A 12,928-nucleotide genomic window follows, 5' to 3' on the forward strand; every position below is an offset into this window, starting at 1 on the left:
ACTTGTGGGTTGAGTGAAATCTGGCGTGTGTGGCTGCCGCTGCTCACCCAAAGAAAAACTCACCCTCCTGTGACTGTAAAGTGACCTTGAGAGTTTTGAAAGGCGCTTATATATGAAATGGATTATTATTGAAAGGCACTTCAAAATTAAATGTATTATTATTATTATTATTATGTGTGTGAATGAGAGGGATCCAAGAGCAAGAGTGATGCTACAGGGAGAATAGATAAAGAAGGTGGAGTGTTGTAAGTACATGGGGTCAACTGTCCAGAGCAATGGAGAGAGTGTGGAAAAGAGGCGAAGAAGCATCTCCAGGCAGGCTGGAACGGCTGGAGAAAAATGTCAGGTGTGATGTGTGATAGAAGGGTTTCAGCTAGGATGAAAGGAAAAGTGTATAAAACGGTGGTGATACTAGCCATGATGTTTGGACTGGAGACAGTGCCACTGAAGAAAAGACAGGAAGCAGAGCTGGATGTAGCAGAGCTGAAGATGTTGAGGTTTTCTTTGGGAGTGACCAGGTTGGAAAGGATCAGGAATGAGGACATTAGAGGGACAACTCATATTAGAGGCTTTAGAGAGAAAGTCTGAGAGGCCAGACTGAGATGGTTTGGACACGTCCAGAGGAGAGAGAGTGACTATATCGGGTGAATGATGCTGAGCCTTGAACTACCAGGCAGGAGACCGAGAGGAAGACCGAAGAAGAGGTTTATGGATGTTGTCAGAGGACTTTAAGGTAGCTCGTGATACAAGAGGATGCACAAAACCGGGTTAGATGGAGGACACTTATTCGCTGTGGCGACCCCTGAAGGGAAAAGCCGAAGGGAAAAGAACAAGATTATTATAAAATTGGAATTATAAAGATCTAAAATTGTAACCAGTCTAGTGAGGTAAAGAAGGACGAGGATGGAAATAGCCACACGTTGAAATATCTCCTGATTGTCTTTCATGAACAGCGGTGACATTTGTCGATTCAAAAGTAGTTTATAGTTACAACTGAAGTGGGTGTAACTTATTGTGATTATTTTTATAATACATTCTTATTATTTAAATGCATTGCACATTAGAGGAATTTCTCGACATTCAAGTCGGAAATTGTGAAATTGGCGAGGGAGATTCAAGCGGAATCAGAAGTTGGATTATATAAGGTTTCTGCGCAAACCAGCTTCTTTCAGAATCAAGAGAGGGGGATTCTCCAGAGGAGAACTCCTGCGTACCCATAAGTCAAAGTCAGCTTTATTGTCAAATATGCTATATATTCTCCAACACCGACTGGAACATGTTCAGACAAGCGACCACCTACGACAACACCACAGATCTCCAAGAGTACACAGACTGTTACCTCCTACATGAGGAAGTGCATGGATGATGTGACTGTCACCAGATCTGTCACCATCCGGTCCAACCAGAAGCCATGGCTGACGGGCGAAGTCCACAGGTCCTCCGGGCTCGGAACGCTGCCTACAAAGCTGGCGATGAGCTGGGCCTGAGGACAGCCAGGGCCAACCTGTCACGCGCCATCAGGATGGCCAAGAGATGGCACTACAGGAGGATTGCCAACCACTTCAGAGACAGCAGAGAGACCAGGAACCTGTGGCGTGGGATACAGATCATCACAGACTACAAGCCCTCTCCACAGACCTGCGAGAACTCCACCACTCTGCTGAACCACTTCTTCGCCCGCTTCGAGGCAGACAACAGCACTGCAGCACAGAAGACCCCACCACCTCCCGGCGACCAGGTGCTGACACTGTCCTAGGACAGTGTCAGGCGATCCCTCAGAGGGACTAACGCATGCAAAGCCCCGTATCCCGACGGCATTCCTGGCCGTGTCCTGAGAGACTGCGCTGAGGAGCTCACAGATGTCTTCACGGACATCTTCAACATCTCACTGAGCCAGGCTGTTGTGCCCGTGTGCCTCAAAGCCACCACCATCGTCCCGGTCCCAAAGGAGTCATCCCCCACCTGCCACAACGACTACCGCCCGGTCGCACTCACTCCCATCTTCATGAAGTGCTTCGAGCGGCTAGTTATGAACCACATCAAGACTGCCCTCCCCCCCAACCATGACCCTTTCCAGTTTGCATATCGGCCCAACCGCTTGACCGATGATGCCATCTCCACAGCTCTCCACACAGCGCTCACCCACCTGGAGACCAGAGACTCCTTCGTCAGAATGCTGTTCATCGACTTCAGCTCAGCATTCAACACCATCATCCCCCAACAGCTCACCAACAAACTGAGCAAACGGGGGATCAGCACCTCCCTGTGTAACTGGCTGCTGGACTTCCTGACGGGGAGACCACAGTCGGTCAGAGTTGGAAACAACATCTCCAGCACCATCACGCTGAACACAGGGGCCCCCCAGGGGTGTGTGCTGAGCACCCTCCTCTGCACTCTGCTCACACATGACTGCTCACCATCATCACCCAGCTCCACCCTCTTCATAAAGTTTGCGGATGTGGTGGACATCATCCACTACGTTGAGGAGACAGCCTGGCCACGTGGTGCAAGGACAACAATCTCCGTCTGAATGTGGAGAAGACGAAGGAGATTGTTGTGGACTTCAGGAGAGTGCGCCCCCAGCATGCTCCACTAACCATCGATGGTGCTGCAGTGGAGAGAGTGAGCAGCACCAAGTTCCTGGGAGTGCACATATCCGAAGATCTGTCCTAGAGCCACAACACGGCATCACTGGCCAAGACCAGCGCCTGTACTTCCTCCGCAAGCTCAAAAGAGTTGGAGCCCCGACCTCCATCACGACCTCCTTCTACCGTGGTACCATCGAGAGCATCCTGACCAGCTGTATCACCGTGTGGTACGGCGCCTGCACCGTGTCCTGCCGTAAGACTCTGCAGTGCATCGTGAGGACAGCTGAGAAGATCATGCGTGTCTCTCTACCTTCCCCTCAGGACATTTACAACACCCGCCTCACCCGCAGAGCCATCAGGATCGCTGGCGATCCCAACCACCCCTCTCACAGCCTCTTCAGCCTGCTGCCATCGGGTAGGAGACAGCTGAGTCTCCGAGCCAAGACCAGCAGACTCAAGGACAGTTGGGAGACTCAACTCCTCCCAGCCCTGCCCACCCTGCCCCTTCCCACGGCCACACTCACGGAACTCTGAGTACATACTAAACGCTGTGCTATCATCCTGAAATCTATTTTTTATTCTTTCTCTTTTTTTTCTGCAAGACCTCACTTAAACTCTTTCTTGTTTGTTTTTGCATTACTAGATTACGTTATTTTATCTCACTTTACATGACACTACCTCACTTCACATTCAGAAATTACATGTATTGTCTGTTGTAAATTGTATGTCTTTTTTAGCCAGTTAGTTATAAGGGCCTTGCATGCTGGGAAAGCTGACTTTGACTTAAATGGACACCTGTGTCAGTCAGAGATTCAAGCGGAATCAGAAGTTGGATTATATAAGGTTTGTCTGCTAACCAGCTTCTTTCAGAATCAAGAGAGGGGGATTCTCCAGAGGAGGAGAACTCCTGGGTACCCATAAATCAAAGTCAGCTTTATTGTCAAATATGCTAATATGCATGACACACAACACAGATGAAATTACTGTCCTCTCGGACCCAGCGTGCAAGGCACTTATAATTTGGCTAAAAAAAGACAGAAAATTGACAATAGACAATACATGTAAAGTGACGTAGTGTAGTCATGCAAAAATAAAAAGGTTGAAGTGAGGTCGTGCAGAAAAAAAGAAAAAATATCAAAAAAAAAAACAAAAAACATCCATTCTCTTAGCAAAGTCAAACATCATCTGGAGTCCAAACCTGCCCATCACCTCCTCATCATCTTTGTTTCCTGCGCCAACATGTCCATTGTAGTCTCCACCAATTAGGACCCTCACATCTTGGGATGTTCTGTATGCCTTCATCAAAGTCCAACCAAAATTTCTCCTTTCCGCCAGCTCACATCCGACTTGTGGGGCATACCCACAAACAACATTTAACATCACACCTTCAATTTCTAGCTTCAGACTTATCATTCTATCTGATACTCTTTTTACTTTTAAGACATTCTTAACAAACTCTTTTAATATAACGCCCACACCATTTCTCTTTTCATCTTCACCATGATAGAACAACTTATGGCAAGGCTGTCAGTCATTTTTTTTTTGCCGCAGGCCACATTGTAGTTATGGTTTCCTCCCGAGGGCCGTTATAAATTTGGGGAAGCCATTAGAATGTTTAATACCCTCCACATATTACATATAGGGCGGCCCGGTAGTCGAGTGGTTAGCACACCGGCTTTACAGTGCAGAGGTCGCCGGTTCGCGTCCCAGTCCGGCCTCCCTGTGTGAAGTTTGCATGTTCTCCCCCGGCCCGTGTGGGTTTTCTCCGGGTCCTCCGGTTTACTCCCACACTCCAAAAATATGCATGGCAGGCAGATTGACCACTCCAAATTGTCCCTAGGTGTGAGTGTGAGTGACTGTTGTACGTCTTTATGTGCCCTGCGATTGGCTGGCAACCAATTCAGGGTGTCCCCCGCCTCGTGCCCGAACACAGAAGAGATAGGCTCCAGCAACCCCCGCGACCCTAATGAGGAATAAGCGGTACGGAAAATGAGATGAGATATTACATATAGAGCGCACAACAAATCAATGAATAACTAGTTTCCAAATCTGAAGTCAAGAATCATGATTGTTATTGTGGAAAGACAAATGACTTATTAAGGTTTTCATACGATAATTTCAAATTTTGATTAGGATTTTAGCAAGCATCATGGAATTTCACAAGTTTGATTTGCTTTCGCGGGCCGAAAAAAATGATGCGGCCCCCGGGCCTTGACTTTGACACCTGTGCATTCTGGCTACAGAACAAGCAACTCTCTGAACTTAATAAAGATGAACATGTTCAGTAAAAGGTTCCCAAACACAAAATGGTCACTGCCACAGCCGCATTCAAATAGAGTAAAACTATACTCACCATTTGATGACAATGCTTGATGACAATCTTACCGTGAAATGAGCATCTCTTTCCCTACATTTCATCGCAATATTATAAATATTGTAAAAAATACATAAATAAAAAATATGCATTTCTTGATTGGTATGTCTTCCTTGGAAGCCAATGAAATGATTGAGGACAAAAATGTCTTCCAAAAACAACATTTTTGTATTATGGTATTAAAAGTGTTTAGACAACTTTAAGTGGATCTTTTTTTCCTTTCGACTTTTCCCTTCAGGGGTCGCCACAGCAAATCAGTGTCCTGCATCTTCAGAGGTTTGATTCGCATGTTTGTTTATTTCCATAAATGACCCGAGAGACATGACAGGCGGCAGATGGCGCAGCAGCAGTATAACCCTGTGTTTATACCACCCCCTAGTGGTCATTGACTACAACAACACAATTTAAATTGACCATGACATGACATGACATGAATGTAAATTTCTCCACTGCGAGACTAATAAAGGCAAATCCAATAATAATAATGACAGATGGAAACGTTCGTTGTTTGACTGAAACATACACTACATACAAAATATAACACTGAAGTAACTTACGAACAAATTGAACTTATGAACGACCAATCGGAACGTATCTCGTTTAGAAGGTGGGGAGCGTCTGTACATCGTGTACTCCCAAGTGAGCTTTAACACAGGATAAAGCTTTGGTATCATTTTGTAATGTCCTACGTTTTGAATCTTGTCAGATTAACTTGCTAAAATTAACTGTTGAAATATACTCAAAAGCCACCGGGGCAGTTACTATTCTCATCCCTTTTCGGAGGTTTGATAAACACGTCAAGAGCATATAACTGGAAGAGATACCAGTGAATTACAGTTTATTATAAGAATATTTCTTTGCACTTACAAAATTGATACATTCTACAGACGCTCCCCGACCTATGAACGAGATATATTCCGAACGCTCGTAATGTGAATTTGTTCGTAAGTTGCTTCAGTGCTATATTTTGTACGGAATGTATGTTTAAGGCAGAGTCCAGTATGTACAGTGATACCTTGGCTTACGAACTTAATTGGTTCCCAGAAAGTGTGTGTAAGGTGAAAAGGGTGTATTCCAAACCTTAATTTCCCATAGGAAACAATTAAAATGAGAATAATCCATTCCCATGTCCCCATAAAACATAATTTTTAACCAAATAAGTCTTAAAACTACACAAAATATCTCTTCTTCTTTTCCTTTCAACTTTTCCCTTCAGGGGTCGCCACTGCGAATCAATGTCCTCCATCTAACCCGGTTTTGTGCATCCTCTTCTCACCTTCATATCCTCTTCGCACTTCGCATCCTCTTCTCACCTTCATATCCTCTTTGACAACATCCATAAACCTCCTCTTAGGTCTTCCTCTCGGTCTCCTGCCTGGCAGTTCAAGGCTCAGCATCCTTCTCCCGATATAGTCACGCTCTCTCCTTTGGACATGTCCAAACCTTCTCAGTCTGGCCTCTCTGACTTTTTCTCTCCAAAGCCTCTAATATGAGTTGTCCCTCTAATGTCCTATCCAACCTGGTCACTCCCAAAGAAAACCTCAACATCTTCATCTCTGCTACCTCCAGTTGTGCTTCCTGTCTTTTCTTCAGTGGCGCTGTCTCCAGTCCAAAAATGATGGCTGGTCTCACCACCGTTTTATACACTTTCCCTTTCATCCAAGCTGATACCCTTCTATCACACCTCACACCTGACATTTTTCTCCAGCCGTTCCAGCCTGCCTGGACACGCTTCTTCACCTCTTTTCCACACTCTCCATTGCTCTGGACAGTTGACCCCAAGTACTTAAAATCATCCGCCTTCTTTATCTGTTCTCCCTGTAGCATCACTCTTGCACGTGGATCCCTCTCATTCACACACATATATTCTGTCTTGCGGCGAGGGATCTTCATTCTCTCCTTTCCAGGTCATACCTACACATCTCTAGTTTCCCAGCCACCTGTTCCCTGCTCTCGCTACAGATCACAATGTCATCTGCAAACATCATGGTCCAAGGAGATTCTTGTCTAACATCATCTGTCAGCCTGTCCATCACCGTAGCGAATAAAGGGCTCAGACCTGACCTCTGGTAGAGTCCCACCTCCACCTTGAATTCCTCCGTCACACCGACAGCACACCTCACAACTGTCTTACAGTCACAATACATGTCTTGCACCGCTTCGACAGTTTTCTGTCACTCCAGACTTCCTCATGTAATACCACAGCTCTTCTCTGGGCACCCTGTTATACGCTTTCTCCAGCTCTACAAAGACACAATGCAATTCCTTCTGAACTTCTCTATCAGCATTCATAAAGCAAACACAGCATCTGTCGTACTCTTTTTTGGCATGAAGCCATACTATTGCTCGCAGATGTTCACTTCTGCTCTTAGTCTAGCTTCAACTACTCTTTCCCATAGTTTCATTGTATGGCTCATCAGAATCAGAATCAGAATCGTCTTTATTGCCAAGTATGTAGAACACACAAGGAATTTGTTTCCGGTAGAACACGCTGCACTAGTATCGTTGTCAAAAAAACTGCTAAGTGGCACTATACAGTTCCATTTTGGCTACTGTTGAAAGAGTTCAAAGAGTTAATGGCTTGGGGGAAGAAGCTGTTTAAATGTCTGCTGGATTTGGTGCGCATGGATCGGTAGCGCCTGCCTGAGGGGAGTAGCTGGAAAAGGTGGTGGGCAGGGTGCGGAGGGTCCAGTAGGATTTTCCGCGCCCTAGTTTGGATTCTTGCAGTGTGCAAGTCCTCGAGAGTGGGTAGGGCGGTGCCAATGATTTTTTCCTCCGTCCTAACTGTCCGTTGAAGTCGGATTTTGTCCATTTTTGTGGCGGCCCCGAACCAAACGGTGATGGAAGAACACAGGATGGATTCGATGACAGCCGTGTGGAAATGTTGCAGCACCTCCTGTGGCAGGCCATGCTTCTTTAGCAGCCTCAGGAAGTACATTCTCTGTTGGGCCTTTTTCAGATAAGAGTTGGTGTTGACCTCCCACTTCATGTCCTGGGAGACTGTGATTCCCAGGAACTTGAAGGTCTCAACGGTTGACACCAGGCAGTTGGATAGTGGGAGGGGTAGCTGTGGTGATGGATGTTTCCTGAAGTCCACCATCATCTCAACTGTCTTGAGCGTGTTCAGCTCCAGGTTGTGACGGCTGCACCAGAGCTCCAGCTGCTCCACTTGTTGTCGGTACGCAGACTCGTCGCCGTCTTTGATGAGACCGATGACCGTGGTGTCGTCTGCGAACTTTATGAATTTGACAGCTGGGTGCGTTGAGGTGCAGTCGTTCGTGTAGAGAGAGAAGAGCAATGGAGAGAGGACGCATCCCTGAGGGGCTCCAGTGCTCGTGGTTCGTGTTGTGGATGATATATTTCCCAGTCTGACCTGTTGTGTCCGTCCTGTCAGGAAGCTGAGGGTCCACTGGCAGATCGTGGGGGACACACCAAGCTGGAGAAGTTTGGGGATGAGGAGTTCTGGGATGATGGTATTGAACGCAGAGCTGTAGTCCACAAACAGGATCCTTGCGTAGGTTCCTGTGTTGTCAAGGTGGTCGAGGATGTGATGCAGTCCAATGTTGACTGCATCCTCCACAGACCTGTTTGCCCGGTAGGCAAACTGAAGAGGATCTAGCAGAGGTCCGGTGATGTTCTTTAGGTGGTTCAGCACGAGGCGTTCAAAGGACTTCATGACCACAGACGTCAGAACGACAGGTCTATAGTCGTTCAATCCCAAGGGTGCTGGTTTCTTTGGAACTGGGACGATAGTAGACTGTTGATCAACTTTATTCCTCTGTAGTTAGTACAACTATGCACATCTCCCTTGTTCTTAAAAATGGGCACGAGTACACTTCGTCTCCATTCTTCAGGCATCTGTTCACCATCTCAGATGTTGTTGAATCACCCAGTCAGGAGCCCCAGTGCCACTTCTCCAAGACACTTCCATACCTCAATTGGTAAATCATCAGGCCTGAGTGCCTTTCCCCCCTTCATCCTCTTCAGTGCCCTCCTCACTTCAATGTTTGCTATGTCTTGGTCCACAACAGTCACATCTTCTACTCTTTGTTCCTCCACATTTTTCTCATTCATCAATTATTCAAGGTACTCTTTCCATCTTGCCATCACACCACTGGCACCTGTTAATACATTGTCATCTCCATCCTTAATCACCCAACCTGCTGCAGGTCCTTACCATCTTTGTTTCTTTGTTTCTCTGTCTCTTCCTTCAGATGGCGCCATTGACACAAAATGTAGTCTACCTGTGTACTTCTGCCTCCACTCTTATCGGGCACACTGTGTTCCTGTCTCTTCTGAAAGAAAGTATTCACAATAGCCATATCCATCCTCTTAGCAAAGTCAAACACCACCTGGAGTCCAAACCTGCCCATCACCTCCTCATCATCTTTGTTTCCTGCGCCAACATGTCCATTGTAGTCTCCACCAATTAAGACCCTCTCACATCTTGGGATGTTCTGTATGACTTCATCAAAGTCCAACCAATATTTCTCCTTTCCGCCAGCTCACATCCGACTTGTGGGGCATACCCACAAACAACATTTAACATCACACCTTCAATTTGTAGCTTCAGACTCATCATTCTATCTGATCCTCTTTTTACTTCTAAGACATTCTTAACAAACTCTTTTAATATAACGCCCACACCATTTCTCTTTTCATCTTCACCATGATAGAACAACTTAAACCCTGACCCTTAGCTTCTAGCCTTGCAATCTTTCCACCTAGTCTCCCGGACACACGGTATGTCTACCTTCCTTCTCTGCATCATGTCAACCAGCTCTCTACCTTTACCAGTCATTGTTCCTACATTCAAAGTTCCTACTCTTAGTTCTATACTCTTGGTGTTCCATTTCTCTCTTTTTCCTCCGGGCACACTTCCCTCCTCTCCTTCTTCAACCAACAGTAGTCCATTTTCCACCGGCACCCTGAAGGTCAACAGTACCAATGGCGGCTGTTGTTAACCCAGGCCTCGACTCATCCGCTGATGGGATTCAGAGTTTTGATTCGCATATTTGTTTTGGCATTTTTTTTTACATCAGTTGCCCTTCCTGACACAACCCTCTGTATTTATCCGGGCTTGGGACAGGCACAATAAGACACTGGCTTGTGCCCCCCTTGTGGCTACATTCTTAAAACTACACAAAATATACCTTCTTTTATGTACAATAAACATGCTACTGTATTGTAATTAAAGAAATAAACTGTACTATTCATTTTATTTACCTTTGTGATGGTCGTTGATGAATTGGATTGGATTTGCCTTTATTAATGAAATTTAGATTTCATTTCACAGCAGCAAAGTGATTGTCACGTGCGAATTGACAGCTGAGGGGGGGCCGCCTCTCGCCTCCACCACCGGCTGTCAATTCTCTAATCACGGACACGGGGCATTTATACGGGTCGCAGTCACCTTGCAAGTGCCGGATGATTGACTTACCTTGCATCTCTACCGTACCCTGGACTCTTCATTCGGTGCGTGAGATTACCTGGTCCGAGGTGTTTTCCCCCGCGTCCCGTAAGTGTATATTATCTTCCGGGATTGTGTACTTTTGCACCCCTGTGTGCCATTTGCTTTTTGGCAAAGTAGGCGGGTCGGATCACCCCCTGCCGTCCTACTCGCTGTGTTTTAGTATTTATTTTGTTTGTGAATAAACATCCTGCTTGGATCGTCCGTCTCTGTCGCCTGCTTTGGGATCCCAAACATTCCACTACATTCCGACGAGTCAGCTGCCTTCAGTATCACTCGGAACGTGACAGAATCAACCAACATGGATCCCGACGACAGCTTTGGCGCAACAGGCGGAGCAGATGAGTCAACGGGGTTGGGCCGTCGCGGAGATCTGTAGGGACGTCGCCATGTTGGCTCACCGGGTGGAGCGGATTGAGATCAGCAGCGCTCCCGTCCCGGCGGCTCTGCCTCCCCTGGCGATGAGCCGGGAGCCCAATCTCCCGCACCCGTCGCGTTACGTAGGGGAGCCCGGACGCTGCTCCCAGTTTTTGATGCAGTGCTCCATTGTTTTTGACCAGCAACCCTCCATTTACACCACTGACGTGGCGAAGGTGGCCTATGTCACTAGCTTGCTCTCCGGCCAGGCGGTGTCGGCAATCTGGGAGTCTAAACCCGAACTGCGATGCTCCTTTCCGGACTTTGTCACCGAGCTGCGCTGGGTATATCACCACCCGATGTGAGGGAGGGAAGCGAAAGGGCAATTATGGGACTGCCACCAGGGCACCCGATCAGTGGCGGAATTCTCTGTTGCCTTCTGTATCCTGGCCGCCTCCAGCAGGTACGATGACCGAGCCCTTCGGGAACTGTTTCGGCGCAAGCTGAACTCGGCGCTCAAGGATGAGTTAGCCACACCCGCGACGAATGCGCCAGCCTGAACGATCTAATCGAGCTCATGCTTCAGCACGACAACGGCCTGCGGGATAGAGCCCGGGAACACGGAGACCGAGGGGGCGGCAACCGGACCAACCGTCAGGGAGGGCACCCAGAAGCAGAGCGCGATTCCCACACTGCTGGGAGGCGGACGGGAGCGCCCGGCAAGGGAACCGCTGTCGAGACCCCCCGGTGACTATAAGCCGTCCCTCGCTCTTCCACAGCGGGCTCCGATGCCACCCCGGAACGCAACGACGTGGAGGACTTTGTTAAGGCCTGCCCATCGTGCGCCTACGGCAAGGTGTCCCACCAGCCCAACCCAGCGGGGCTGTTCCGCCAGCTGCCGGTTCTCCGCGCCCTTGGTCCCACATCTCCTTGGACTTCATCATTGGCCTCCACCCTTCCCGTGGCAAGACGGTGATCCTCACGGCAGTGGACCGTTTTTCTAAATCTATCCACTTCGTGCCGTTGGCCAAGTTGCCGTCCGCCATCGAGACGGCAACCCTATTGGTTAACCACATCGTCTGTCTCCACGGGATCCCTCCGGACATCGTGTCAGACCGGTGTCCTCAGTTCGTTTCCCGGGTCTGGAAGCGACTCTGCATTGCCATAGGGGCGTCGGCCAGCTTGTCATCAGGGTACCACCCCCAGTTCAATGGCCAGACCGAGCGGAAGAACCAACACCTGGAGGTGGCTCTGCACTGCGTGTGCCTACATCGTCCCTCGGTGGGTGGAATACGCCCACAACACCCTCGTCTCCTCAGCCACAGGTTGGTCCCCGTTCATGTCGTCCTATGGCTACCAGCCGCTGCTCTTCCCCACACAGGAAGGCGAGGTGGAGGTCCAGTCGATATAGCACCATCTTCGGCGGGCTCATCGGGAGTGGAGGGAGACCAGGATAGCCCTGTGTTGCACGGCGGCCCGGAACCAGCAGGTCGCGGATCGCCGTCGTCGCCCTGCGCTGGCCTACCAGGTGGGGCAGAAGGTGTGGCTGTCTACAAGGGACCTGCGGCTGGCCGGGACTTCACCCAAGTTGGGGCCGCGGTTTGCGGGCCCCTTCATCGTGGAGTCCATCATTAGCCCGGTCGCGGTTCGGCTTAGTCTGCCCACCTCCATGAAGGTGACCAGCCCTTTGCACCCCCCCTGCCAAACCTCCCCCTCCGCAGATGGTTGACGGCGGACGGGCGTACACCGTGCGGGAGATCCTGGACTCGCGGCGCAATGGTAAGTGTCTCCAGTACCTAGTCGACTGGGAGGGCTATGGACCGGAGGATCGTCAGTGGATCCCCAGCGCCTGGATCCTGGACCCATTGCTCCTGCAGGCGTTCCACTCGGCGTACCCGTCGAAGCCGGTGGGCTGCCAGGAAGCGTCCCTTGGGGGGTCGGGGGGATTACTGTCACGTGCGAATTGACAGCTTAGGCCGGGGCCGCCTCTCCCACCACCACCACCACCACCGGCTGTCAATTTTCTAATCACGGACACGGGGCATTTATACGGGTCGCGATCACCTCGCAATTGCCGGATGATTGACTTACCTCGCATCTCTACCGTACCCTGGACTCTTCCTTTGGCACGCGAGCTTA

At 48.9% G+C, this 12,928-nt stretch overlaps 1 protein-coding gene across 1 annotated transcript in view; it reads right to left on the bottom strand.

Moving 5' to 3' along the window:
• osbpl3b (oxysterol binding protein-like 3b) overlaps positions 1-12,928 on the bottom strand; it is a 54,368-nt gene that overhangs the window by 19,979 nt on the left and 21,461 nt on the right. The window lies entirely within an intron of this gene.

The sequence above is a fragment of the Hippocampus bargibanti genome, linkage group LG06 (assembly GCF_051943395.1).
Source record: "Hippocampus bargibanti isolate YZ-2025 linkage group LG06, ASM5194339v1, whole genome shotgun sequence".
In the NCBI taxonomy this organism is placed as follows: Eukaryota; Metazoa; Chordata; class Actinopteri; order Syngnathiformes; family Syngnathidae; genus Hippocampus; species Hippocampus bargibanti.